This window comes from Cyprinus carpio, chromosome B6 (assembly GCF_018340385.1).
Source record: "Cyprinus carpio isolate SPL01 chromosome B6, ASM1834038v1, whole genome shotgun sequence".
NCBI lineage: Eukaryota > Metazoa > Chordata > Actinopteri > Cypriniformes > Cyprinidae > Cyprinus > Cyprinus carpio.
In genome coordinates this window covers 7178119-7205138 of record NC_056602.1, presented here as the reverse complement: position 1 = coordinate 7205138, position 27020 = coordinate 7178119, and the positions used below count along the sequence as shown (strand labels likewise).

The window sequence follows — 27020 nt, the reverse complement described above, 5'->3', positions numbered from 1 at the left end:
ACCATCACAGGAACAAATTAGATTTTAAATTATATTACAAATAGAAAAGTTAATTAAACTAACTAATACTAAGATTTCATAATCTACCGTTTTTACTGTATTTTCCTACAAAATAAATGCAATCTGGGTTTGTATAAGAGAGTTGTTAAAAGTCGAAAATCTCAAAAAAACATTCAAAATAATCTTACAGACCCTAAAAATTTTGAACACGGATGTACATTTATCGTTATAGGAACAGATGTTTTTATGCCAAATTAAATATTTTTAAATCCCCGATGTGTGTTCTCTGGGAATTTGAAACCATGACATCTGTGGTACCGTTAGATGACATTGACTTTGACGACAACATTCAACAAAAGCTGTGCGTCAGATCCCTTGCAATGACTGGAATATCCCACACAATACGTATACGACACGTTTACAACACGCTGGAAAGCACACAAAGTTTCCTTTTTTGACCATAAAAGATATAAAAGAAGTTAACTTGAGAGAAAAGGCTGATGGAGTCATTTGGGACAGGGAACACTGACACGTCCAGAACCCGCTGTTACACTCACAATCTTCAAAGACAATGTACACATCTTTCTTTGCAACTAAAAGAGAACACTCAAAAATGAAGGGTGGAGACAGAAGGACAGCTAACCCCGCTCTGACCTACTGTATTGGCTTGATCCACACCACCTCAGGTGGTTGGTCCGTGGGCCCTCAGCAAAAGAGCAGGGTGACGTTGAGGTGGACCCTCCATCAACGGGTGCCTAACTGGCTGTGTGGGGCGCTCACACCCCCTCACATGCCCCCCGGAGGACTGGATGATACAGTGCAACTGCTCACAGTCCACAGGCATGGATACTGACTGAAAATCACATGAGCTTATTCACTTACTGTTGGAAATATTGTCCATATTGCCTAAGACTTTAAAAGTGGGTTTTCCTTCTGACCTGCTGGTCTCCAGGAGAGCTTGAGAGGCAGGCTGCACAGACAGCATCGCAGAAGGACCAGGAGGAGACACACCTGTCCATCCCTCGTGACCAGAGCAAATCTGCACAGCACCACCTGGACGCAGATTCTCAGAAAGAGACACTTCAAGGAAAAATGATAAAACTGAAGTGAGTTTAAAGAAAAAAACTGACAACTAGAAGACCTTGACGTGATACTATATGTAAACTATTTTGTCAGTTTATGGAGCTTGAGTATGGATCCCCATTTACTTTTATTATACAGTAATTAATGACTGGGTGCATTTTTTTAACTTTTCTCCTTTTGTTTTTACACAGGAGGAGGAAAAGACATACAAGTTGAAACAGTGATTGGGAGTGAACAATTACTGATTTTGATTTTTAGATTAATTATTCCCTTAATATAAGGGCTCCAATTTGTTTGTCAGCCAAACTCTTTGAACATTAAAATACTTGGAAGTAACCCCCAATATTTACGATAATAATTGGACTAATTTAAAGACACATTTGTACATTGATGGTTCTCAATGTGACTGGTTATGGTCGCACTGACATGCAAGTAAACACAAATATATATATATTTGTAATTATATATATGATCTATATATATAGATCTATATATAGATATATACTTATTGTTTTATTGAATAATACATCATATTATTATTATTATTTAATAATTATGATTCGTTTAACAAATTATAAAAAATTAAGAAATATATTACCTGGTATAAATTACAATTGGTGCTGCAAAGTACAAAATAATTATTTGATAATTATAACAATTGTATTTTACACTGCAAGACAATACTAATTACTTATGTTTTAAATTCTTCATTTCAAATTCAAATCACAAAAATTCAGAAAAATGCAAATGTGAATATAAAAGAGAAATCAGGCATACTGCGTTCCCCAAAATGCATTAAACTCACAGCACAGCAGAAAACGAGTTTGTGGAGAAGCCGCCGTTACGTGAACCCAAATTCAGTTTTATTAATTATTAGCTTTTCATCAGCATAACAAACCCCCTGCATTTCCTGCATGTGGGAAACCCTAGCTTTATACAAAAAGCATGACGGGTCTGTAAGTACAGATAGGATTTAACTGCACGCTGTTTAAATAACCTGAGTTTGGCGTGGTGGTGATGAGGGCGGGGCCAGGTAGTGGTGATGGGTACGGGGTGCTCGGTGCCCATGCCAGACATGGGTAGTGTTTGTTACCCATGGTGGGGAGTAAGTGGTTAAACCTACTGGGTGACGGGAAAAGTTTTCCACCCCTAGCAGAACACAGAGTGTCTGGATTTGCTATAACACCATACGCATTGCAACCCCCAAGTAGACACCCAATATGAGTCACAATAACAAGATGCTGTATATATTTCGTAACTACATCTATAGATCCGACCAAAAACAGGCAAAATGACATGCCTACACAGTCTGGATTGCCCCCTATGCTGGTGTTCAGCTGGAAAGTGTCGAGATGGATTCTTAAGATGGCTCCTATGGAGAGAAAAAGCTTCATGCATGAGACAAACCTCAAATATAGAATTAATATATCATAATGGTTAATAATACAAATAAATGAACCACATACACCACTATTGTTCAAGTTTGGGTTGGTAAGATTTTTTCATGTTTTTAAAAGAAGTCTTTTATTCTCATGTAACAAATTTATTCCTGTGATGCACAAAGCTGAATTTTCAGCAGTCCTTACTCCAGTCTTCAGTGTCACATTATCTTGAGAAAATCATTCTAATATGCTGATTTGGTGCTTAGGAAACACTTCTTATTGTTATTTGTTGAAAACAGCCGTGTTGCTTATTTTTGTGAAAACTGATACATTTTTCTTTCACAGAATTCTTTGATGATGAATCATTACAAACTGATTCTTTAGTAACAACTAAATATCTTTATTGTCACTATTTTTTTTAAAGCATGTGTGCATTTATGGATGTATGCATTAATGCAAGTATTTAAAATTACGAATGGTTATAGTGTTTATGCAAAACAGAGTATGGTATTATGAGTCGGGTTTTTGACTTTTTTCCCACTGTTTATATTCTTTTTAGGCCAATGTGACACTGCTGACAGGTTTTTATTGGATGTACATCCTTTCACAGGTAAATATTTCATAATCTCTCTTATACTTTTACTCTCATTATGATACATCACTTCTAATTTCATCACATTTTCAAAGTATTCATATTTCACTGGTGTATGGACTGTGCTGGAAAAAACCTACACACACACACACACACACACACACACCACACACACATATATATATATATATTACTTAAATAGTAAAGTTTTATATCAAAATATTTGTAGTACTGCCTTTAATTTCTGTTAATTTAAAAAAAAAACGGCTGAAATCTTTCTTTTTCAATTGTCATGAATATAATGTAACAATCCAAAATACTACGGCCATAAAATATGCATTAAATTATAAATGCATATTATTAAATTTTCTTTATGCAAAATATAATTTCTTTGGCCATACTTTATTAAGGTCCAACTATCATTATTAAACCATCTATTAAGTATAGCATTATCCTCAATAAAATCTTAATTTGCTGCTTCTTAATAAATAGTTTGTAAGGTAGGTGTTAAGTTTAGGTATGGGGTGGGATTAAGGGATGTACAAAATATGGTCATGCAGAATAAGGTATTAACGTATGCTTTAAAGTATTAATAAACAGCCAATATGCTAGTGAAATGCATGCTGTTAAGCAAGTTTAACAGTGAGAAATGGTCCCTAAACTAAAGTGTTACCATTTTTGGGGAGGGTTAAACATGAGATTTACCCGTAATAGTTAAAATTTACACTGTATACTCTCAATTCAGTAGTGTTGTACCTCTGCTCTGGTGAAGTTATGACTATATTTACTGGAGAACAGTCATTCAGTACTCATTCCACCAACATTATTGTGTATATCTCACACCATTCTTCACTGTAGCCGCTCAAAATCTCTCACTCTCACTTCACACTGCCTCTCCAACAAGCTCCTTTACTCACACACTCACTCGATTCAAAGCATAAACGTTTAATAATTGGTCGCTAATCATGGCTGATTTCGCACAGTCATGCTAGCGTGACTAGCGCTAATGCCCGCTATGATATTATTATGAGTTGAAGTACACATTGTTAACTCGGTGAGAAAACTTATCTTCTGACACTGACGGTGTTTGTTGTTTAATGTCATTTAAACTAATTGTACCTTTCCTTTGCATCAAGGAAAGCTTTGGCAAATGGATTGTGCTTTATCTTCAGTGCAGTTATCTGTGAAAGGAAGAAGCATAGAGGATTGTGAGGATAAAATATCTCATATAGTCATTATATTTTAGATTTAGCAAAACATAAGCAAGCTTTATTTTAAGGGTACAGTTCATCCAGAAAGATGTGGGTGTATACTGTAGTGCACAAGTTGTATAGACTACTTTTTGGAGCTTGACTATCACTTTATTGCATGGGAAAGAGCAGCAAAACAAACAACAAGACTTTTCAAAGGGCTACAGTAGTAAGAAATGTGACCTGTTTTTTTTTTTTTTTGGAATGACTAAATCACAGAATTTTCATTTTTGGATGAATTATCTCGTTAGACATGTTGAACTTAAATGTTTTGTGAAGATGCTCGAAACCGCTTCATTCTGGTAGGCCGTTACAGCGATGAACTGAGTTTCTGTAAAAGAGATGTTGGTCACCGATCCCTGTGGCTGCCTCCTACACGAACAATGTGAAATCGAGGCTCGTACTTATGGAGAGAATTCAGCATGATCTGGACCAGGTTAAACAGAACAGAAGAGAAAGGGAAGTAAGAAGATTATTACAGAAGATCTATTAACACACCAACTTTAAAAATCCAGGTTCATACTGTACACAAGTATATATTTTAAAATTAATTTTAAGGTATCAACAGCAGGATGCAAAACGGCAAAGGTTTTGAATGTAAACGAAGAATTACCAACACAGAATGAAATCCTTAGCATATTATACAACTGTTTTGTAAAGGGGTATAATAATACATTTAATTTTGTTCAGTTATGAGTTACCCATAAATCCACAAACATTACATATCACATATTTTACATATAATATATGCATTTAATATATTTTAAAGTGTAATGTATTCCTGTTATGGTAAATCTGAATTTTCAGCATCATTACTCCAGTCTTCAGTGTCACATCATCCTTCAGAAATCATTCTAATATGCTGATTTACTGCTCAAGAAACATTTTTATAAGATTAAAGATTTTATAAGATTAAAGTTTTAATGTCAAATTAGTAGTTTAATGTCTAACTTTAATGATTCTAATTATAATGTCAACATCTTTGTATGAGGTTACCTGACAGGGTGGCTATTTTGCAGTGCTGTATGGCAAAAATTTAAAAATACGGTTTGATGGCTGTGTTAATTATTTTGACAGTACTTTAAAATTGGATAGTTCACCCCAAAAATGAAAATTCCTGTCATCATTACTCACCCTCAAGTTGTTCCAAACCCGTATAACTTTCTTTTCTATTCTGCTGAACACAAAAAGAAGATATTTTAAGAATGTTGGTAATAAATGGCTGATGGAAGCCACGACATCCATAGTATTGTTTTCCAAACTATAGAAGTCAATGGCTGGTTGGGTTACCACAACATTCTTTAAAGGGGTCATATGATGTTGCTAAAAATAACATTATTTTGTGTATTTGGTGTAATGCAATGTGTTTATGCAGTTCAAGATTCACAAAAACACATTATTTTCCACATACTGTACATTATTGTTGCTCCTCTATGCCCCGCCTTCTGAAACGCATAGATTTTTACAAAGCTCATCATTCTGAAAAGCGAGGTGTGCTCTGATTGGCCAGCTATCCAATCTGTTTCGATTGGCCGGATTCTTCAAGCATATGACGGAAAATGTTACGCCCCTTACCATACTGTGATGCTGTGTCCCGGTGAGACGAGACAACCAAACCAATAAAACCCATTAAAAACAAGGCATTTGTTGCATTCAGTGGGGACATAATTACTGATTATAATGACTTATACTGCCTTTTTACGCGTTGATATTGGTAGCGCGACGCCGTAAAACAAAACCATGTCTGCATTTGTGATCGGAGAAAGAAACGAAACAAACAACAAGCGCTACTCTACACTGCTCAAAACTTGCGTTTGAATCAACAGTTGCAAATTCTTTAAATATGAAAAGTACTTACAGGGCTGTGAGTCAGAAGCACCAGACTTGTCCTTGCAAAGTGGAATTGCCCCCCCTATATAGAAACAGCCTCTGTTACAGCTGGTGTCCTGACATTTTATCCTACCCGTCAGATTTTATACCTACCAGGGGTTAACTGCGCATGCGCACAGCAATATCGCGTCCTTTTTTCATGATATAACAACTATATTTAATGTATTTGCATTACTGTAAGGGGTAGGTTTAGGGTTGGGGTAGGTATAGACTTTTATAAAACACAATCTAATACGTAGAAAAAAATATTTATTGCTGGTTTACTGTAAATGTATCCCTTATTGCTTCAACCGCGAATATAACACATAATTACTGTATTTGCATTACTCTAAAGGGTAGGTTTAGGGTTATGGTATGTGTAGATGTTAATAAACCATACTTTTATCGGCAGCATTTTTCGTTGTCGAATTGTACTACCCACTGTTTTAATGGGAGGTAGGAAAATCTGACAGCGTAGGACAAATCGACAGAAGCATTGTAGGCTACTCTCCCAGGAAAGAGTCTTCCATAAAATGTGCTATACTACACACTCTAAGATTTGGGTCCAACTATTCTGGAACAGTGTTAATACAACTTAACTTAAATACAGCTTAACCACTGATTTCTAGTTGTGTCCTCTTTTGGAAGGCCAAACAAAGTAGTTTCACTTTCACACGAAAGCAGCATCTCCACAACATGGTGGTGGGCAGGCCAGCAGGCAACACTACAGCGAGAATCAAAGTTACGCCTTCTTTCTTTGCGTGAACATTTTGGCAGCGTTATGCAAATCTTCCCACACAGTGACGTAGACATGTGGGGCATCTAAACGAGGTGTTTTAGGAGGGCGTTGGACGAGTCTTAACTTTTATTAAAGAATATCTCTTTGGGTTTGAGACTTTAGTCTTTGAAACTTTAGGGATCTTATTTATGCACACTAACAGTTTGTAACACTCCAAAGAGAAAGGAAAGCTTGAAACTGCATCATATGACCCCTTTAAAACATATCATCTTTTTGGGGTTCAACAGCTGAAAGAACCTCATTTAGGTTTTGATCAACTTGCGGGTGAGTAAATGATGACAGGATTTCATTTTTGGGTGAAGGGGATCTAGTTGAACTATCCTACTAAGAGCAATAAGTCTAATCAAATAAGGAATAAAATGTAGACTATTTTGTCAATACGTAATTATTTATGCCATAAAAACAGTGGGGATTACAATTGTGTCATAACATTCCAAGTCATCAGCTGAAAAATTTGGACAGTAAACACTATACGTGTATGGGTAGGTCTTACATTTAGATACAGCATTTTTGTGTGTGTGTGTGTGTGTGAAAAAATTGTCGGATGACTGCAGGTGACCATATCAAGCACAAATAAATCTATGGAATGGAATTCTGAGGAAAGATGACGGATGGAGCGAGAGCGAAAAGCAGCAAATTTTTTTTTTTACTCTAATTGGTAGATTACAAATGACTGATGAGGGGCAGGTACTTCATCTGCATGGCTACAGGGGACATAAAGGGCTTTGTGTGCTTTTCTGTCCCCGCTTCCTTTTTAATATGTTGACTTTTTGAACATCTAAGGACTGATGGCTAAATACTAAATTAATTTTGCATAGAAAAAACAGAGGTAATTACCATAATGTACAACTAACCACAGCAATTATTTCATTTAGAGCTGGTTCTCTCTCATCGTCCTCTCTGCTGCCAGCTCTGCGTGTTTAAAAAACCCGGGTTAGGTAAAATAGGGAACAGACAGGAATAGAGGAGAAAAGGAGATGGGTGGCGGGGAGGGCGCAGGGGAGGGGTCATGGGTAAATACCAATAATAATTTGGTGTGCGGAGTCATACTCGAATGGAGCGGGCTGGAGCACCTCGCAGCAGCCCCGCTGAAAGCCAGGATGGCTAGCTGAAGTAGACCACTCTCTGTCTGAACGGCAGGAAGTTTAAGCATTAAACGAGGGAAAAAGTGGCAATTAAGAGCTGTTTATTCCTGTTACATGCAGTCCCTGCTGAACAAAGGGGCTCCATAGGTGAAGTGGAATGCAGAGGAGCGCACTAATTGTATAAATGCACATAAAAAAAAAAAAAAAAAGTTTTCTTGAAATTTCCCTGTGGCAGCGCACAGGGTGATTTTAAAGGCAGGCCAAGACTCCTAAAAGCTACAGAAGCCTGTTTGGAACACACAAGAGCCCAGAGAGGCTACTCAAGATTATGGAACGGATCACATACGGCATTACACACCTGCGTTACATGTGCAGGGGGCATTTTACAGGGAACGATTTAGTTGAGAAATTGGCCGAAGAAAGTGGAGTGTGGGCAACTTATGTGTGTCTGGTAGTGTGGTCAGCATGTCAGCACCTGACCACCTCCGTTGAGTTTGTTGGTTAGTTTGACTTGTTGAAGGACACGGGGCCTTCATCCAGTGGGGCACCGAAGTTGGGTGAGTCGGGGTGGATGTAGACGCAGCTGTGACTGTGAGGCTCAGGTTTGCCCGCAGGGGACAACCCACTCGCCGTTCACATACTTCCAGCGGTGACCGTCTGCAGGGCTGAAGTCCAGCAGGAATGAATACATGGCGTGGGGATCCAGACCCGTCACGCCGACTTTCAGAACCTGGAAAACATCCTCTTACAAAAGGACAGAAGAATGCTTACTGAATCTCCAAAAAAAAAAAAAAAATGCTTTTTCAAAGCTGTAAAAATAAAACGAGGGGTTTACCAGAGTTTGTTTACAAGGAAATACTATTTCAGTCTTTCTACTTCAAAATTTCCCATTTAAATCAACATGTAGTTTCTTGGGTAATTATTTGTGAAATTTACTAGGAATTTTCTGAGTGAAAAGTGTTTCTGAACCCAGTTGTACACTCTTAAAATACAGATTCTTTATTGGCATTGATGGTTCACTGCACAAAAAGATTCTTTCACTCTTAAAAAAAAGTGCTTCCAAAAGGGGTTTTCAAAGCAATGCCTAAGAAGAACCATTTTGAACCTTAACAGTTCTTAAAAAAAAAACACCTATTTCTTCTCAGTGTAAAAAAAAAACATTTTAATAATCAAAAAGAACATTTTTCCACTAAAAAGAAACCTTTCGTGGAACAAAAAGATTCTGTGGATGTTAAAGGTTCTGTCATGGAACCCATCAATGCTAGAAAAGAACTTTTATATTTAAGAGTGTTCTTCAGATTATTTACAATGTTTGTTTACACTAAAAAATTGTGCACTGAAAGGTTCTTTGGGGAACCCAAAATGATTCGACAAAACAAAAAAAACAAGACATTTTTTCAAAGTATCTTATTTTATAAGTGTAGGAAAAAACTTTTGAAACATCTTTATTTAATTTCTTTTTCTTGTCCATACAATGAAAGTCAAGGTCAACTGACATTGACCAATACACATCTTCTTTTGTTTTCCACATAAAGAAGAACCAAAGATTTTACATTTCTGGATTTTACATCTTTTTTAGACACAAAATCAAATTCAATCTGTCCAAAAACTGTCACACACTCACATACGTGATTAAAAAGTTATCCCCAACAATGATTCACACTGTACTGCCAAGAACTCTACAAGCACGAACTTCCATGAGAGGTTGGACGCTAGTCATTTTCCACTTTTTTCCCCCATGATTATTTTTATGGATGAGAACACGTTTGAAGAGGGGCTGCAAACTGGAAGGACACCCACCTGCAGAGCTGACCTGTAAACTACTGAATGAGTTGGTCAAGTCACCCTTCAGTCGATAACACCACAACAAGCCTTTTCAATTAAAGTAAATCTGCCTGTTCCAAAAAACATAAAACCACCACCATGTGCCGAATACCAGCAATCACAAACATGATGACACCCCTGCCTAAACAGGAACATTGTTTGATTTTGATTAATTGATAAAGCACTTCTAAAAAAAGAAAAAACAACACCAAAACTACAAACTGAAAATTTAATAAACATTTTTCATAAGGATTAAGACTTTAACATAATGTTTTAAAGTTAGATTCAACCACTCCGAAATCAATTGGACATTGTTTTCTGTTTCTCTTAGAAACAATTATTACAGTCATTTTTATATTGTACACGCCCCTAAAAGTTTGTGTAAGATGAGCTACCCAAGTAACATTTTAAGATTGCTTGAATGTCATTGCAATGGCCATCTGCAAATCCCCTTTTGTCCAATGACAACTTTTTGATCCAATTTTGAAAATTTAATTGAAGCAGGTTTTTTTTTTTTTTTTAAAGTATAGTATAAAATATTGTTTAATCATTTAAAAACCTAATAAATAAGCTATCTTTTGTGGAACGTTTTGCTTTAAAGTGTTTGCTATCTTGCTTTAAAATAAATATCACTTGATTTTATATATTGTTAAATAATGCAAACACATTATAATGAATCATAACCTACTAACTTCAGTGTCCAAATGGGAACATTTTATATACTGTTTAAAAAAAAATCAAAAAATTGTCTAAAAATTTGATAAACATTTGACAACTTAAAAACATTTTCCATAAGGATTTAAGACTAACACCATGTGTTTTAAAGTTTAGATTCAAAACCATCAACATATTGAAGGGAATACCATATTTCTTTACTAATCTTTATACTAATTATACGATTATTTAGTGTGTGGGTGTGTGTGTGTATTAATATCTATATATATATTATATATATATATAGTGATATATATATATATCTATATAAAACCTAATTTTCTTACACAACAACGAATTAATAGTATATTAATTTACAACCACGTCCTTAATGTATATAAAAAGATACCAAGAACCTTGTCATTACTGAATGTAAGAATTCTGAATGTAATTTGTGAACAAAATAAATCCCGTAAGTTCGAGTGGTAAACGTCACGAACCTGTTATCTAGCAGATTCTGTGCAAAACAAAATGTTATTAATTAATATTAACAACACCAACTGCTTGTATCAAAGGACTTTTTACAACTTGGCATCAGGGTGACGGTTTGTTGTTTGGGGGGGGGCTGTCAACTGCCGTTCTTGGTCACCAATCATCTCGTTGGTCACTTCTTTGAAGTTTCATCCAGAGTTCGGAATCTTCCAGGGTGACGTTTGAGCTGTTTCTCAGTGGGGTCTCCCTTTCTCTCGGCCGGCCTGTAACTCGCTCTCCACGACGCTCAGCAGTCTGGTGAATTGCAGCAGTCGTTGCTGCCCCGCGCACCGGTCACCGCGCCGCCGCTCCTCAGCTTTCCATCCAACTCATGAGGAAGGGCAAATCTCACACGCGCTTGGACAATAGAAAAGAACTGGACTTTAACTTAGCTTTCTGAATTTTGAGGAAGATTTAGAAGTAACGTGTGGCCTAACAAAACTTTTGGACGGCTTCAACCATAAACGAAAACAGACGTCTTATACGCTAGCAGTGGGGTGTGTTTGATCTGTACCTTCAGCTCTCTGCGGACAAACCGGTTCATTAGACGGGAGTCTAAACGGCAGGTCACGTGGGCTCTCCAATTAAGTGATTTCTTCAAACCCCTTGTTTTCAGTCAAACACCCCTTTAATGTTCTCATTCTGGTTTTTTTTTTTTTCAGTCTTCACATTTATATTTAGGAAATATTATGCTGTTTAAATAACAGGAAAAACCATAGGCAGAAAGTTCAAAGGAAACTTACAGGCATAAAGCTTCAGAGAGAACAAATAAAGTCTGATAAACCCTACCTTAACTCAAGCAAAAGAATGATAAACATGCATGGACAATCACGCTCCGGATTTGTTTTATGCAATATAGGTTTATTTATAACCCTGCAATTATATAAATGACTTCGAGGTTCTTCTGCTTTTTCAGAACCATGGACAGCTCGTAATTTTTATTTTTGAGTGTGTGGTGTGTGTGTGTAAAATGTATCCAACTTGTAAATGTATTCAACGGCGTGATGTAGTTTTATTTAAAAAACACATATCACTTTGAAAAAAAGACTTGATATACAGCTCCTTTAGTATTTTTCCAATTTCTTGACAAATAGTGTATTTGGATTTTTATTTTTTCCCCCTTTTCTTTACGGCGTTAAAACGGTCAAGAGAAAAAAATATTTAAAAGATCTTGAAATGATGTCCAATAACCTAGAATACACAATAAACTTATTAATTATTTGTCATCTGACGATTAGAACACCAAAGCTCCCCCTTCTGAATGTTTATCTTTTAGATTAGCACATATTTGTGCCTTTTATGTAATAGGACCGTCTTGCTCGGGTTCAAACCGAAAATGACTGATATAGTTCCTGACAATTTTTAAATAAAATTAATGAATTGCAATACATCTTAGCACGAAGTTTTAAACTTATTAATACATGTATGAAGCATCAGAAGATCCAACTGTGATTTCACAAGATGGACTCATATGTGAGGGCGTAAATAAGGGCATACTGTCCAAGAGCTTTAGTATTGTGGGAAGCCAATGTGGAGCAGAAATCAAATACTGGATGTTCTCTGCGGCGGGCGAGAATGAACCGGAAACTCGATCCAGAGACCGGCGCCCTAAGCACAGATCGCCACGCGGCATGGAGATTAAAGGATTCAAAGGTTATGTTTATGAATCCGAGAAAAAGAGTCTCATTAGCGAGAAAGAAAAAAATCCGCCGGCAATATCAAAATCAGCAAACCAACCGCCCTGACCTTTCACTAGCAGAGATGACTTACGCACATCAGTCAAATCATACAAGTCTTATTGAGACTCACAGATGCTTGTGGGACGGGGCTTCTTAAACGACAGCACAGTAAGGTACTTTATCATTACAATACTGTAGGATCACTCACGTGGAATCTACCAGTAAAACTAGAATTAGAGAAGAGAAATTGAGTTCACGTAGCACTAAATGAATCTGAATAACTTTTAATAGCATCGGATTGTTATAATGACTGTCCATACAGTCGCACAGTAACAATTCTTAAACACCTCAGACTAAATTGCAAATTTATATAATGAAACAAACATGGGCAAATAATCATCATGATGCAGGAAAATTTCCATTTTGTCACAAAATAATTCTGAATGTATATTGTCAGTCAGAAAAATATTTTTGTACATATAAATAAAAATTAATCTCGGCAGGGATACTTCAGCAGACATTTAAAAAGACAAACAAGGAGGAAAACCACCACTGTCATTTTTTAAATTAATACAGTTAAAAGGAAATGTGTCTGAACATGATTTGAAATATAATGACAGGCATAAAAAGCATTAATCAGAAAAAGCCCACATAATTTTACGTCCTGAATGCAAAGAAAAAATAGAGTTGTTTGAGAAGAAATGGACCATTAAAAAATATACATTGGCACCCTAATGAGAGTTTAATATTTGCACCTTATTCTAATTAAGATAACAATAATAATAAGACATTTCTCTGTCATCCTTTTACTTACCTATAATCGATAACTTCCTGAACTAAAATATAGTTGGATCAATTATTTTAGAAAAGCCCTTCATCATTGTCTTATTCTAGCAGAAAGAAGTACATAAACATAAATCCTAAAAAACTGCAAACAACTGGTTACATTTCTACCCAATCTAATCCTTAAGTAATCATTGGATGACGGCAGAGAGGAAGGCACGTAGGAACGAATTAAGCAATACACAGCAGTTAATGTAAAGGAAGATGCTCAATCTCGCTGCACCAAACATGTCACTATAGGGCAGTGTTGAAAACTCAACCAAACTTACCTAATTAGATTGGTTTCATTCTTCATATTTCCCTACTGTGGAATGTAAGCACAGTTGTGGTGTGTGTGTGTGTGTGTGGTGTGTTTGTGTGTGTGGGAGAGAGAGAGTAACTTGTCACTGTGTGTGCTTGTTCACACAGATGAGAGTGTCCATCCGTTGGGGAAGAGTAAGGGCAGCCTGGTCAGTGTGGTGAGCGTGTCTGTGTCCAGGCTGCAAGATAGAGTACAGGAGTCCGCATTGAAGGCTAAGACACGCAGAAGCTGTGTGGAGCCAAAGGCAGCATACAGAGAGACAGCCAGAGGCCAAATGTAGAGGCATCCACTTGAAGCACGCGGAGAACAACTTAATAAATTGCATCCCTACATTAAAAACAAACAGGCCAAAGGCTAAACAACCGCCGAAAGCCAAAAACAGATGATTTAAAGTGCCTTGTTTGCTATATTTGACAGCATTTTGATTTTGTCTATACCAGCATATTACATGAATTTTTACACTCAATAGGCACTTAACTGCAAAAACTGAGATTGAAAATGTGAATAGCTTGATTTAACATTTTTACATGTATATAAAATAATTAAATTAGTTCCAGTTGACAGTATTGAAATCGCATTTTTGTTACTTTGCTATATCACTTAGCTAATTTATTTGTGAATTTGTCTCCTCAAGTGACTATGATTTGTTGGTCAACAGCTTTTTTTTATGTCTGGTTTTGAAAATAAAAGAAAACCACCCTGCAAAAGGAATGTAGGTAGAGCTATACCTGTGGAACTAAAAGGGATAAATGTTTTAAACAGATACAATATAAAAAAATCGTAAGCTACATTTCCCTATATTAGGTTTATGAGGAACTTTTAATAGACATTAATGAAGTATATACGTCCCAAGGATTTCTAATTCTTCTATCCCCTCCCTCATTCCTAACATTAACCCTCACAAATAATTTGCATTAGTACAATTTCAAACAACAATCCTTAGCTCCATCCAGTGTGATTTTTTATGATGCCTTCCTAACGGGGACCAAAAAATGTCCCCCACAATATAAAGAATTCCAACTGATCTCACAGCAATTTGTACATATTCTAATTAACACGTTTTGTGGAAAAAAAATATGTATTTCATGAGGTTTCAAATTCATAGGAATTCATACAAACGTGACCACCCCTTAAACCTACCGAAATTCACAGAAAAATGTATTAAATTGAATGAACGAGGTCGTACGAAAAAAAATCAATTTAACCCCCCCACCTCATAAAATATGCATAAAATTGGTCGTTGAGAGCGAAAATGGTCGTGAGAGTGTTTGAAAAATTCAGGTTTTACTGTCCGGTGCAGACATTGATTCACCATGACAAAGGGTTGTACACACGCACACAAACCTTATAGACCCCCATTAACTTGATTGTCATACACAATTACTATGGAATAACAGCAGCTTTAACTGCATTATACTTGTTGTTTTTGGTATTATAGATACCAAGAGCAGCGGCCAACGATTGCCATGATTTTATAGGCTTGAGATACGGAATAATGTCTGTGAAATATCTCCAGTGTTAGATACACTATACAAACACTGTCCATGTTAGCATGGATTTTAAAGGTCGCTGTAGCAACACTTGAGCCATTCTGCAACTTCTGATAGACTATTGTCTTTAACACATCACCTCTTTCCAAAACCCACCCACTGAGACCACGGTACTCAGAGATGGAGCAAGTAAAAGGGCAGAAGAACATAATCTCAATGCTTGCAAAATCAAGTGGCAAAATTGCATTCTGGTGCTCAAATTCAAAGATCCACTTCAACTCTCAGCCTGATGATACACTGGGCAACTTTTTGAGCAATGTTGCCATGCAACTTTGGAAAATGTTGCCGTCAACAGGCAACTAGGTCAGACATGGAGCCCATGACCAATCTAAAATATCCAAATATAAATTTAGAAAGCAATACCCATTCTCAATGGAAAAGTGCCAAAAAAACATTGCTAAAAAAAAAAAAAAAAGTTGCCCAGCAGAATTTGCTCAAAAAAAAGTTGTCCCGTGGGTCATCAGCCTCGACTCAGACTCCTGACTTATGTGGGCACTGAAAGCACAAATTAACTCTGAAAGCTTGACAAAGCCTGGGCCAATCACAGAGACGTGTGAAATTTAAGGATGGCCTATTACAGTGAATCTGTCAGATAATAAGGCCAGGCCATTAAAAAGAAAACATACACTTATACGCAATTAATGGGTGCATAAGTCAAAGGTGGTTTTTGATTGTCTTATCACTGGGTTTCACTTTCACTCATCTTATATATACACATTTAGTTTGTGTGTCTTGGACAATACCCATTACATACAATTACAACATTTTATACAGTCATTTATAAAGAACGTAACTATGGCTGGTATCTTACCATGTAAAGGCCAAAACTGGAGGATACAGAACAGCAGAGCAAGGCCTTTGTTCTTCCACTAAATACAAAAACAAAGAAATTAAAAAGATATGGAAAGGAAACAATTACTTATCATAATAAACATGCAGATTTACACACTGTGTTACATAACACATTATGACACCAATTTTATAAGCATAACAAAACAAAATCATGCTAATTAAGAAACCCACTTACCCAAAAAGCAGCACAGAAGGTTAGCACCAGGCATGTCTTTAAAACAACAAATGTTTGGTTTACAGAAAAAGGAAAAAGACCAATTAGGGAATTTTATAAAACACTGAATCTCTCTGTGCATTAGTATATGATATCTGAATATGTATGTGTGCTCTCACAATCATAATGCCAGTTGCCAGAGCTCTCGTCTTGTCGCACATCCTCTTGAGTTGCTTTAATGGACCCGTTAAGAACATTGGCTGAAAAACAATCAACACCCAAAGAGACCTCAGGAGAGATTACAGATTGTCACAGGTGCTACAAATCACTGCGTACATGGGTCAACGGGACATTGCATTGTCTATTACTTTATTCACAATGCTTTAACATTGCCTGTAAACGTTTAAAACTCAACCTTTTACAGAGGTGGTGAAATGTCTTAAATCTCTAAAAGAATTTATTTTGAATATTAACTTTTTCGGGGACATATTACATGAAAGGCTGACAAAGGGCATCATCTTTGATTATTATTTTCAATATTGTAATTTAGGGGGGAGAGAGGGGGTTTTTTACCTAGTCTCATATGATTAGACAAAATTCTGGAGTTTTTATTTTTTTGTAGGGTTGCCACGATAAATATCGGCCAATAATTTAAGCACATCACATCAGTAAAGCCGGTTCTCTAGTGCAGCGTTAATTCAATCCGATGCGTGATTTCACAAACGAGCAGCTGTTACTACACAGAGCCGTTGTTAACTTGTGACAAGCTGGGGGGGAAATTGTGGCCTAGTTGGCTAGAGAGTTTGACTCCTAACCCTAAGGTTGTGGGTTCGAGTCTTGGGCTGGCTATACCCGACTAAGGGAGGTGCCCTTGAGCAAGGACACCGAACCCCCAACTGCTCCCGGGCACCGCAAGCATAAAATGGATGCCCACTGCTCCAGGTGTGTGTTCCGCGGGTGTGTGTGTTCACTGCTGTGTGGGTGCACTTTGAGAGGTTTAGCAGATGTGTTTTGGAGTCACCATAATTGGCTTGTATGTCACGTCACTTTCACTTTAAATCCACGCTGATAATGAGCGTGGATTCACTACAATTTTACCCAGCTTGTGCAGTTTCGAAATCAATCCATCCATCCAGTGTGATTTTTTATGCTTCCAAAAATCATGCACCCTGATGGAACTTACAGATGATTAGAGAACCGGCTTTACTGGACGGAGATGCGATTAATTATCGGACGATATTTATCGTGCACTCCTAATTTTTTGAGCCATTCAAAAACAGATTTGTGGTCTCTCAGACATAAAAACATAAAAAAAAAAACGTTTAGGTTTTTTTTAAATGTCCAATGGTATCACCCTCAAGATATTGTTATAACCTTCATGCTATAAAAACTAACATTAAAAACACCAATTTCTTTTTAATACCATGAGAGGTTTGCAATCCCTCATTTATGTGATAAGGCACATATTTGCTTACTTTTAATTTTACTGTTAAAAAATGATAACAAAAGTGAAAAAACCACGATACTTGAGTACGTTTTACAAGAAAAATACTAGTTGTTTTGCTTCTTAGTTTAATCAATGTGATTTGCGTTTTCTTTGTAATATTTGTAAAACTTCACTAGCAATTTCTCAGTGTGAAATTGACTTTTTTTCAGTGTGCTTGTATCAATGATATTACAAAAGCACTTACTTAATCAATTTGTTACACAAAGGTGTTTTCAACAAAAACACCGTATTTGTCCTGACCACCTGCCAATGCAAACCATGGTTACCATATAACAATGTAGCCGTGGGACACACATTGGGGTGACATAATATCAAGGTTGACAGAGGAAAGCTGTATGATCACCTTAACAGAGACGCAATTTACCTAAACTTGTAAAAGACTGCCAAGAGTGTCAGTCGTTCTGGGCACCCAAAGCCAGCAGGTTCCCTGAATGACAAAGGAAGGAAAGAGTAGACGTTTGGCTATGTATGTACGAATTAAAATAAATCGATATAACACGATTGGTGGACTCGTTCTTCTACCAAAACTGAACACAAGACGCCAGCCACCAAAACACGCGAGGAATCCCTTGGACGCGCGTGCCCCATAACAGTGTTGATGCTTCACCATTCGCTTCCTAAAACAGCGTGTATATATTCATATTCACCATAAGAGAGATCTAAATCCATTTGATATTCATAAACGAGGCCAGATATTAAGCTTTTGCTAATGAGCAGTCACGTAAAAAGCATGCACGCAACAAAGCAAGTAGCAAAAGTCTAGATTCAGATTCGAATTCAAAACGATGCCTCATCACTCTGTAAACATAATTGGGCAATAACAACATTAGAAGTTCTTACTAGAATTGAATACAGTATACTGTTAAACGCAGCTAACGTTACCTGCAGTATGTTGAGGTCGTCATTGCCATCTTAGCCGCTCAAATTCTTTCTTTAACTTTGTACCCATAAAGCGTTCAGGTTGATGGGGTTTTTTTTAAAAACAACCCCCCCTGCAACAAACTCTCCCCCAAAAAAAAAAGACGTCGCAGAAGTTGAAAATACTGTCTCGAAGCGACTTCGGTCAGAAGGTAAATATGTATCGATTCGTTCCCTTTCCTGTTTGAAAAGTGTAACAGGTGCATTCGATGACTTCCGTGTGTAGCCACGGCAACGATCACACGACGTCATTACGTTCGACGTTCTGAATCGGCATGTTTTGTTTTGCTTTCGTTGTTTAATCTTTAATACGCTCGCATTTTTGTGTATTACATTCGCACCGATGGTATAAAGTTAGGTAATAAAGATGTTTCTAGACGATCCAAGTTGGAAACTGAATAGAGGGATAATAAAAGTATTAAGAAATTACCTGTTATTTTACTCATTTAAACTTCAAAGTATCTAACGTTAAACATAACATACTCAACGTGAAAGCTTAGCTAGGTATTTACATTAAAAGAAAGTAGCTTAATCTGTGCAAAATAACCCCAACAATAGCATGTTTAGCTCTCAATTGTCTCACTGTTACGCGCCATTATGTAAGGCTCTAAGACACATCAGATTTTAAATTAAAATTGTTTTTGGTGTAATTGAACACTATAGATGTTTTAAATTCATCACAGTAAGATGCAATGACGTTTATAATGTAAAATAAAACATGCTTTTGGGTAAAAAAAAAAAAAAAAAAAAAACTCACAGCGACAAATATAGTGACAACACTGGACTAGATTTTATTGGCTATTTTCAATTAAAAGTTTAGTAAACATCACAGGAATGTGGAATGTACTTAAGTATTGTAAAAAACGCACATTTACTCAAAATACACACCTGGTAAAATGCAGGCCCTACACTTTTGTTGATAGTAAAATTACACGTTTTTGAAAAACAGAAACCATTGTGAGCTAGGCCTACTTTGAATAACTAATATAGTTGAGGTACATTTTTAAGATTTACAATTGTACAACTTCAGCCTGAAAGCGTGCAGTAATGCATACATTTCTGCAGAAAAAAATAAACACAATAGAAAATAACACATTTTATTAATATGTAAATATGATTAAAAAAAAAAAAAAACACAATTTTACACATCTTGATGTTAAAATCCTTTGGCCTATGTACAAAGAAAACCAATCTGTTTGTCATGAATAACACAAATCTGATTAGTCATACGGCCACCTTTTTTTTGTAGCTGGTTCTTTATCCAATATTCAGTTATCCACAATCATGTCTGAGGTTTTGTGTTAGCCATCTGATGTCCAAAGTGTAGTTTGAGTGGGAGCTGGCTGGAAGAGAGCCAGGGGCACTATGACTCTGGTAGAATGGTCCAGTACAGGCGGGCTATGGCCTGGCAACGCGCTTTTGACCGCGGTGGGAACGGTCTGCGCAGTCCGACAGACCATTCCTCTATGCACATGCACACCAGAGGGAGCCGCGATGTTTAGTTACATTCCAGTTGTTTTTGTACAGTGCTTTCATCAGCACCATTCTTAAAGCAGCACTTTACAAACGGGACTGGCATCTCAAGTACCCCCAGTCGAATGGAGCACACAGGGGACAATGGCAGAGTATGAGACTACCCATAAAGGATGGGTGTGGAGAGTGAGGAAAGAAACTCTTAAGAGAGAAAACAAATGCTCACACCTTCAAAAAAATAGCTCATCCCTGAAAAGTACAAGGTTTCTGGGCCCCATTTATTTGGCACTGATTGATATTCTGAAGTTGGAATTTGTTTCTAAAAGTGCTCAGACCTTAACCTCACAGTGGAAGCTGTGGGAACAGGCAAAGCTCTCTGATAACTCCTCATCCTTGGCGGTAGGTCGTCATGGCAGATCAGACACAAACTGTCTTGCATCACTCTACAATACAAACATATCAACCAAATAATTTTTGTTTCACCCCCACATTATATTTGATCAACATTACAAAAATGCAATTCGATTTCTAAGTTTTCTGTGAAGTAACCATTTAAATAAAGTTATAGTCCACTGAATGTCATCAAATATATTCTTTTGTGTAAAAAATAAAGAAACTAAAGGATTTTTTTTTTTTTTTTTTTAGATAAATTAAACAGGATAAAATAAAAATGAATGCATGAATGAATAAAAAATAAAAACCAGGAAAAGTAAAAGAGAATTGCCAACATTTTTTCTTTCAACAGTGCTGAATTGGGATATATACTAAAAACATGCAAGATAAAAATGTGGATGTGCTAAGTGCAATTCTGAAAACAAAATTCAGAATTTGAGGTTATATGTCACAATTTGGACTTTGGAAAGTATTTTAATAAAGTTATTATTACATGGCGGGGGGAAAAACCAATAAAAAATAAAAAATTAAAAGGAATTATAAGATGTAAACTTCAGAATGAATTTGAGATATAGTTAGAAATTGTGATATAGAAAGTTGGGATTTCTTTGAAAAACAGCCTGCTTCCATACAATAGGAATGGGAATGGGAATGCGAATTTATGCTTTAAGTGAAAGTAGGCCTATAAAGGCTTTGGTAAATCATATGACTAAGCCGTACCTCTAAGTATCTAAAAATAAATTGTATATTCAAACATACTTGACTGAAAGTAAAAAAAAAAAAAAGCATAAAAAACCTATTAAAATTGGTTATATGTCTCAAACGGTGGTTTTGCTGCTTGTTTTGAGAGTTTCCGGTAAACGCTATAACTACATCGTAGTGCCACTGATATACGGCCGTCAGGATTTATAGCCTTGCCGTAGAATTATATCATAACAATAAAATGACGGTATCTGATATTTGCTTATCTTATCTAAATGCTCTTGTGATTGCATAACCTGTGTTACTCATTTCACATTTTAATCACGTTAAAAAAGCAAAATCACACCAACCAGAGACATGACAGCGTGGCTGCCTAAACCACGGGCCTTTCCTATCCGCATGAGGGCAAGTGCACGCTCAGGGACTGGTGGCTTGGGATGGGCATGTGGAGTGTTGTTCACATGCGGAATGTACTCTTAGTAGATAATGATCCCTCATGGCTAATTGGCAACATATGGCTGGAAGTAAGGCGCCGCGGCCTCGCCTCCACCCGGCTCTCACCAGAGCCAGTGGCTCAGCGTGCAGACGGGCTAGGGCTCGTGGTACGCAATCAGTAGATCCTGAAAAAATATGCATGCATGCAAAAAAATAGAAAGGAGAAGGCACATACAATGTGTTTTGCATTATTAAGGAGGCACATACAGTGTAAAAGCATAGTTTAAGAGCATTAGTGAGAAGCTTTAATTGAAATTTCACAAATTTTTAAAAACACTAAAGATTTTTTTTTTTTTTTTTATTTTGAAGAAATTTTTTTTTTTTTTTTTTTTTTTTGGTTTACACAAATTTCAGTCAGTGGACTCCAATGTTGTTTTATTTGCAAGTTTTTGTTCCACTGCTTGTACATTTAGCAATGTACAAAAAAATCAAGTAATGAATTTCAACATGAAACATGGACCTTTTTCAAGTGGGTCTGAAATAGTATTTTCTTGTTCAATGTTCTCAAATAATTTTTGCGTTTATTTGCAACTTCAACAAAATGCTTACAAAATATGATGACAGAATTTGATAATTAAGAATAATGATAGTATTTCTTTTTTGTTTTTTGGAAAGAGTATCTCTTAATGGCAGCAGTAGTTGAGATGCAGAAATCCATCGCTTTGTGTAAAATATAGATGTTTCATACTATCCAGTATGTGAGAACGGTGATACAAAGCATTTTATATGTTGATCTCCACATGGAATACAACTGCAGAATCTTACATAGATTCTTATAACTTTTTAAATCAAATTAAATATTTAAAAATGTTCAAACTTCATTGGCATTTTGATGCAGGCACAAGCACAAATAGAAACCCTATTATCAAAATGTTAATTTCAGGATAAACTGCTCTTAAAGAGTTTGGATTATGCAAAAGTGTCCTGCATTGATCTTCTGATATCATCTAACCTGTAGAAATCAAAGTGAAAATTAAAATGCACATTCTGATTCCTGATCTAAATTAGCCATGTCTGTTATTGAGACATTAGCCATTGTAGGCGACATAGGAATGTATAGAGTAAAAAAAAACATCAACAATACAGAAAGCAGAAACTAAAATGCTAGAAGTAAACTAAGAAAGGTAAGACGATTAAAGTGCTTTGAGAAAAAGCCACTTAAGCAAGTGCTGCTAGGAGGATACTATTTAAAAAGTGTTAAATGAATACAGATGCTTTCGGTAGCAGATCTGGAAAGAGAAATCCAGAGACTTGCTACGCATAATAACTGGTGTGTTTCTGCTCCAATTTAAAAACTTGGATACTGCTAACAAGCTACACACACACACAGAAACTTATACTGGGTTCTAACTTCTAGACCGGACTACTGAAGTGAAATCTCTGCGACTGGAGCAGTGATCGACTTGGAATGGGCACATGAGCCAAGCAGCTGCTTCTTACTCTCAGGACTCTGGTCGCTCCTCCTTACCTACTGTTTATTTCTTCTTCTCTCCTGCTCCTCCACCTCTTCATGACCTTAATATCCTCCCTGAAATGTGGTAAAAGATTTCATCTTCCTATTCCCCGTTCTCCATGTTAAACCAACTGTAGCGGTCATTAAGGGTTTGAAAGCGAATACCTCTAAGAGAAGAATGAAACTAGTGAAAGGAGCGGCTTGAGGCATGCGACTGGGTTCTGGACGAGGCCTTGTATTGCTAAATAAGCCTCTGTAATTAGATACCCTGGTTTTCTTATCCCATCGTTTCCTCTGGAACTCTAAGCCTTATTGAGGCGGCACAGGGACTGAGTGCAAGCTTCTTTCGCTCACTCAATAATCTGTTTAGGAAAGAGGTGGGGACGTGGAGAGAGGGGGGGGAGGGGTCTCAAGAAAGCTCTTCTGGAAGTTATCCACTACAAGATCTATTTAAGATATGTTCTAAATACTTTGGATATACCGGCATGCTAGAACACACTAATGCAATGCATTCTTGGAAAAAAAAAGAGATAAAATCATCAAAATGAGCTCCAGTGGTGGTAACTCTGGTAGTGAAAAAAACATGTTGCCGCAATAGAAAGGCTTGGTGTCTCCGCGCGGTATTTGGTTTTGTCTTTTACCAGATTAATAAGATGTTAAAATAAAAAATAAACTTCCTTAATCAAGAGTTTTCAGGAAAAATCCTTTGCTGTTATTTTCAGATTTCAAAAACGGAGAAGAAAAAAAAGAAAAACCATGACATTAGAAAAGTAAAAACCCAGTTTTATTTACTTATTAAACTACACAGGCAAAATTGAGTGTGAAAATGCATCAGGAACTGGAGTATCATTGAAGTAGTTACTATAATATGTTAAGCACCTTAGAGAGTGGCACTCAAAGGGGCGTCTAAAATTCGACACACAAGTCCATGTTACCCCAGGAGACTGATAAAGCAAAACAGAGTATCACCAATGATTTGCAGGCATTCATGACCCGGACCTTCGACGTTACTAAAATTACGGGTGGATCACGTTGGACAGGTTCATACTGCTAAATTATTGAGCCACTTCGTCCTGATTATCAATCTTGCCCTTTGTTATCCAAATATCCACAAGAACAATCAGCGAAAAGAAGTTCTTGATTTTTGCCATGTGCAGTATTTGTGTAAAAGTTGCAAGTATAACATTATATTTGAGACAATGCTACGGCACAAACGCATTGCACAAAAACATTGTTTCCTCACATGTCAGGTGACTGTCATAAAAGAAGACTAAAAATATCTCAACATGTAAACATCAAAACAGGGCTTCCATTAAAAAAAATAGAGATACACTGCCGAGAAAGATGATACACTTACGTAATGTTTATGGCGAAGCGTTAAAGATCAGAGTCTGCTCTAAGAGTGATAGTTGAATGAGTCCAATACCTTCAGCTGGGTGAAATTCAGTGCTGAAAGCGCCCCACAAAATCTGCACAGATGATGTGTTGACACATGGAATGTGCCCGGGGCTGGGCGTTGCGCGTTTGACACAGTTCAAAAGCAGACTGTATGAGCTCAAGGTCATACCCGTCAAGCGAAGCAAAAGAACGACTGTATGAGGGCTGAAAACAAATTCAGGGCAATATTTAGGGAAAACAGTTTCTTTAATGCAGCTGATATTTCTTTCCTACCCACCGGCTTCTCTTTTTCTTCTGAGGACAAAATTTCTAACTGTAACTCCTACTTAGGGTTATTAAACCATCAAACTCAGGACAGGACTTTCAGACTGTTCTGACTTTGTATGCTTATATGTTCTAACTGATCATCCATAAGATTTTCAAAAACCAGATGATCAAAACTATGAAGAATCCCTTTCACAAATTAATATCTAATACAGTTTGTAAAGCTACATTCAACAATTCAATAAAGTATTAGAGTAAAATCTATTTATATAAATCTATACCAGCAAACTGCGTAAAAACATGTTAACTGGTTAAATCATGCTAGAAACCATGCAGTGTTATAATTGAATGCTAGGAAAATGCCATACCTGTTAAATAATGCTAGAAACTTGCTTTTTCAGGAGTTTTAAATCATAACTAGCGAACATGACAGCAATGTTATAAAGTAGCCACAGCTTCTTTGTTGCTAGCAATTAACGTTTCTAAAATCCTGTTAGGAAATATATACTAACGATGTATTTTATAAAAAAATGCGCCAGTAATGTGCTAAAATGTATGTTAGGAATGTGTGTGCCACGGATCATGACGTGAGCAGTCACCCTGCTAGATACGATGGTAAATCATGCACTGCTGCATTTTCAAAACATAATTAACTGTGTTACCTCATATGCGTAAGTACACCCATGTCAGCTCAGGCTCGTCAACTGGCTACACGCTGTGCAAACATCATGTTGCACCGTTAAAATGTTGGAAACATGCTTTATAATATGTTAGCAACATACTAAAATATGCTAGCAATGTATCAAATCATGCTTAGACCATGTTAGCGGTAATGTATTAAATCTTGCTAGCAACATGCTATATCATTTTAGTAAGATGCTAAAACATGGTTGCAACATTTTATTGACTGTCTCAGAGAAAAATCTTCAAACCTCAAACCTTGCAAAAAATTTCAAACTTTCAAACAAGGCTTTGTCAAGCCAACATCAAAGTTTGTCATCTAACTTTATCTATCTTGTTTTGTAGCCTAATTATTACCGACCTGGTCTTCCTTCTGTTTCTCTCTCTTCCAGGTAAGATATGACATGTTTTGGATCTGATGTATTTGCCCACCAATATTCACACTGTGGCCACAATTCCTCATATTCAGACGCAGCTGAGTCATCAAAAGAAATAACAACCCTACAACCTCTACTCCAAAAAATCCCAATATTATTTTTAGTAAAGTATTGACACGTCTTCCCCCTCTCCTTCACATAATTTCATATCAAGATTACTGAGATATAACAGTATGTGGAAAAACAGTACATGAAAAGGTATATGCTCATGAAGTCATAGTAGGTGAAAAGTACCCGGATGACCAACTTATTTGCAAGAGATTCTGAAAGTGGGCATTGAGTGACACTTTACTATCATGATGGCACATAACAGAGAGATTTTGTGACAATGGCAGTGATTTGAGGTAATGACACAACCTGCTGAACGGCGTTGATCACATGCCCGCAACAGAACACATGGGCAGAATGTAGTATGTCCAAATTTTCATTCATATTAATTTTTTTTTTTTAAATGGTAATGTAAGTAATTTTCAAACCAAAAATTGTCTACTACTAAGACAGTATATAATTTTAGATGCATATATAGTGTCTAAAAAAGGTAATTATTGGCCATGATGATTTGTTCCATTGTTTAATGTAAATCGTTGTCATGATTTTTACTAGAAATTAAACCAAGGCGCACATTAGTACATAAGGGACACAATTTAAATAAATTTTAATTGTAAAAATAAATTTTGTTTAAGTTTATTTTAAAAAAGGGATCTTAGGTATGAATTAATAATTGTGGGAAACGAAAATCTTACAGATTTAGAACAACCTAAAGGTGAGTAAATGATGACTTTCATTTTCATTTTCGGGTGATATATCCCTTTGATTTGTTTTGTCATATTTCCAAAGATACAATGAAAGTG

At 36.5% G+C, this 27020-nt stretch overlaps 1 long non-coding RNA gene and 1 pseudogene across 1 annotated transcript; both read right to left on the bottom strand.

The window, feature by feature from the left end:
• Positions 1–786: 786 nt before the first annotated feature.
• LOC122137584 lies at positions 787–11531 on the bottom strand (annotated as a pseudogene).
• A 4676-nt stretch (positions 11532–16207) lies between these two features.
• Positions 16208–16707, bottom strand: LOC122137547. Its single transcript, XR_006154938.1, has 3 exons — positions 16628–16707; positions 16470–16505; positions 16208–16311 (listed from the first exon to the last, which is right to left on the bottom strand). It is a non-coding gene; the product is annotated as an uncharacterized LOC122137547 (long non-coding RNA).
• Between the last annotated feature and the right edge of the window lie 10313 nt (positions 16708–27020).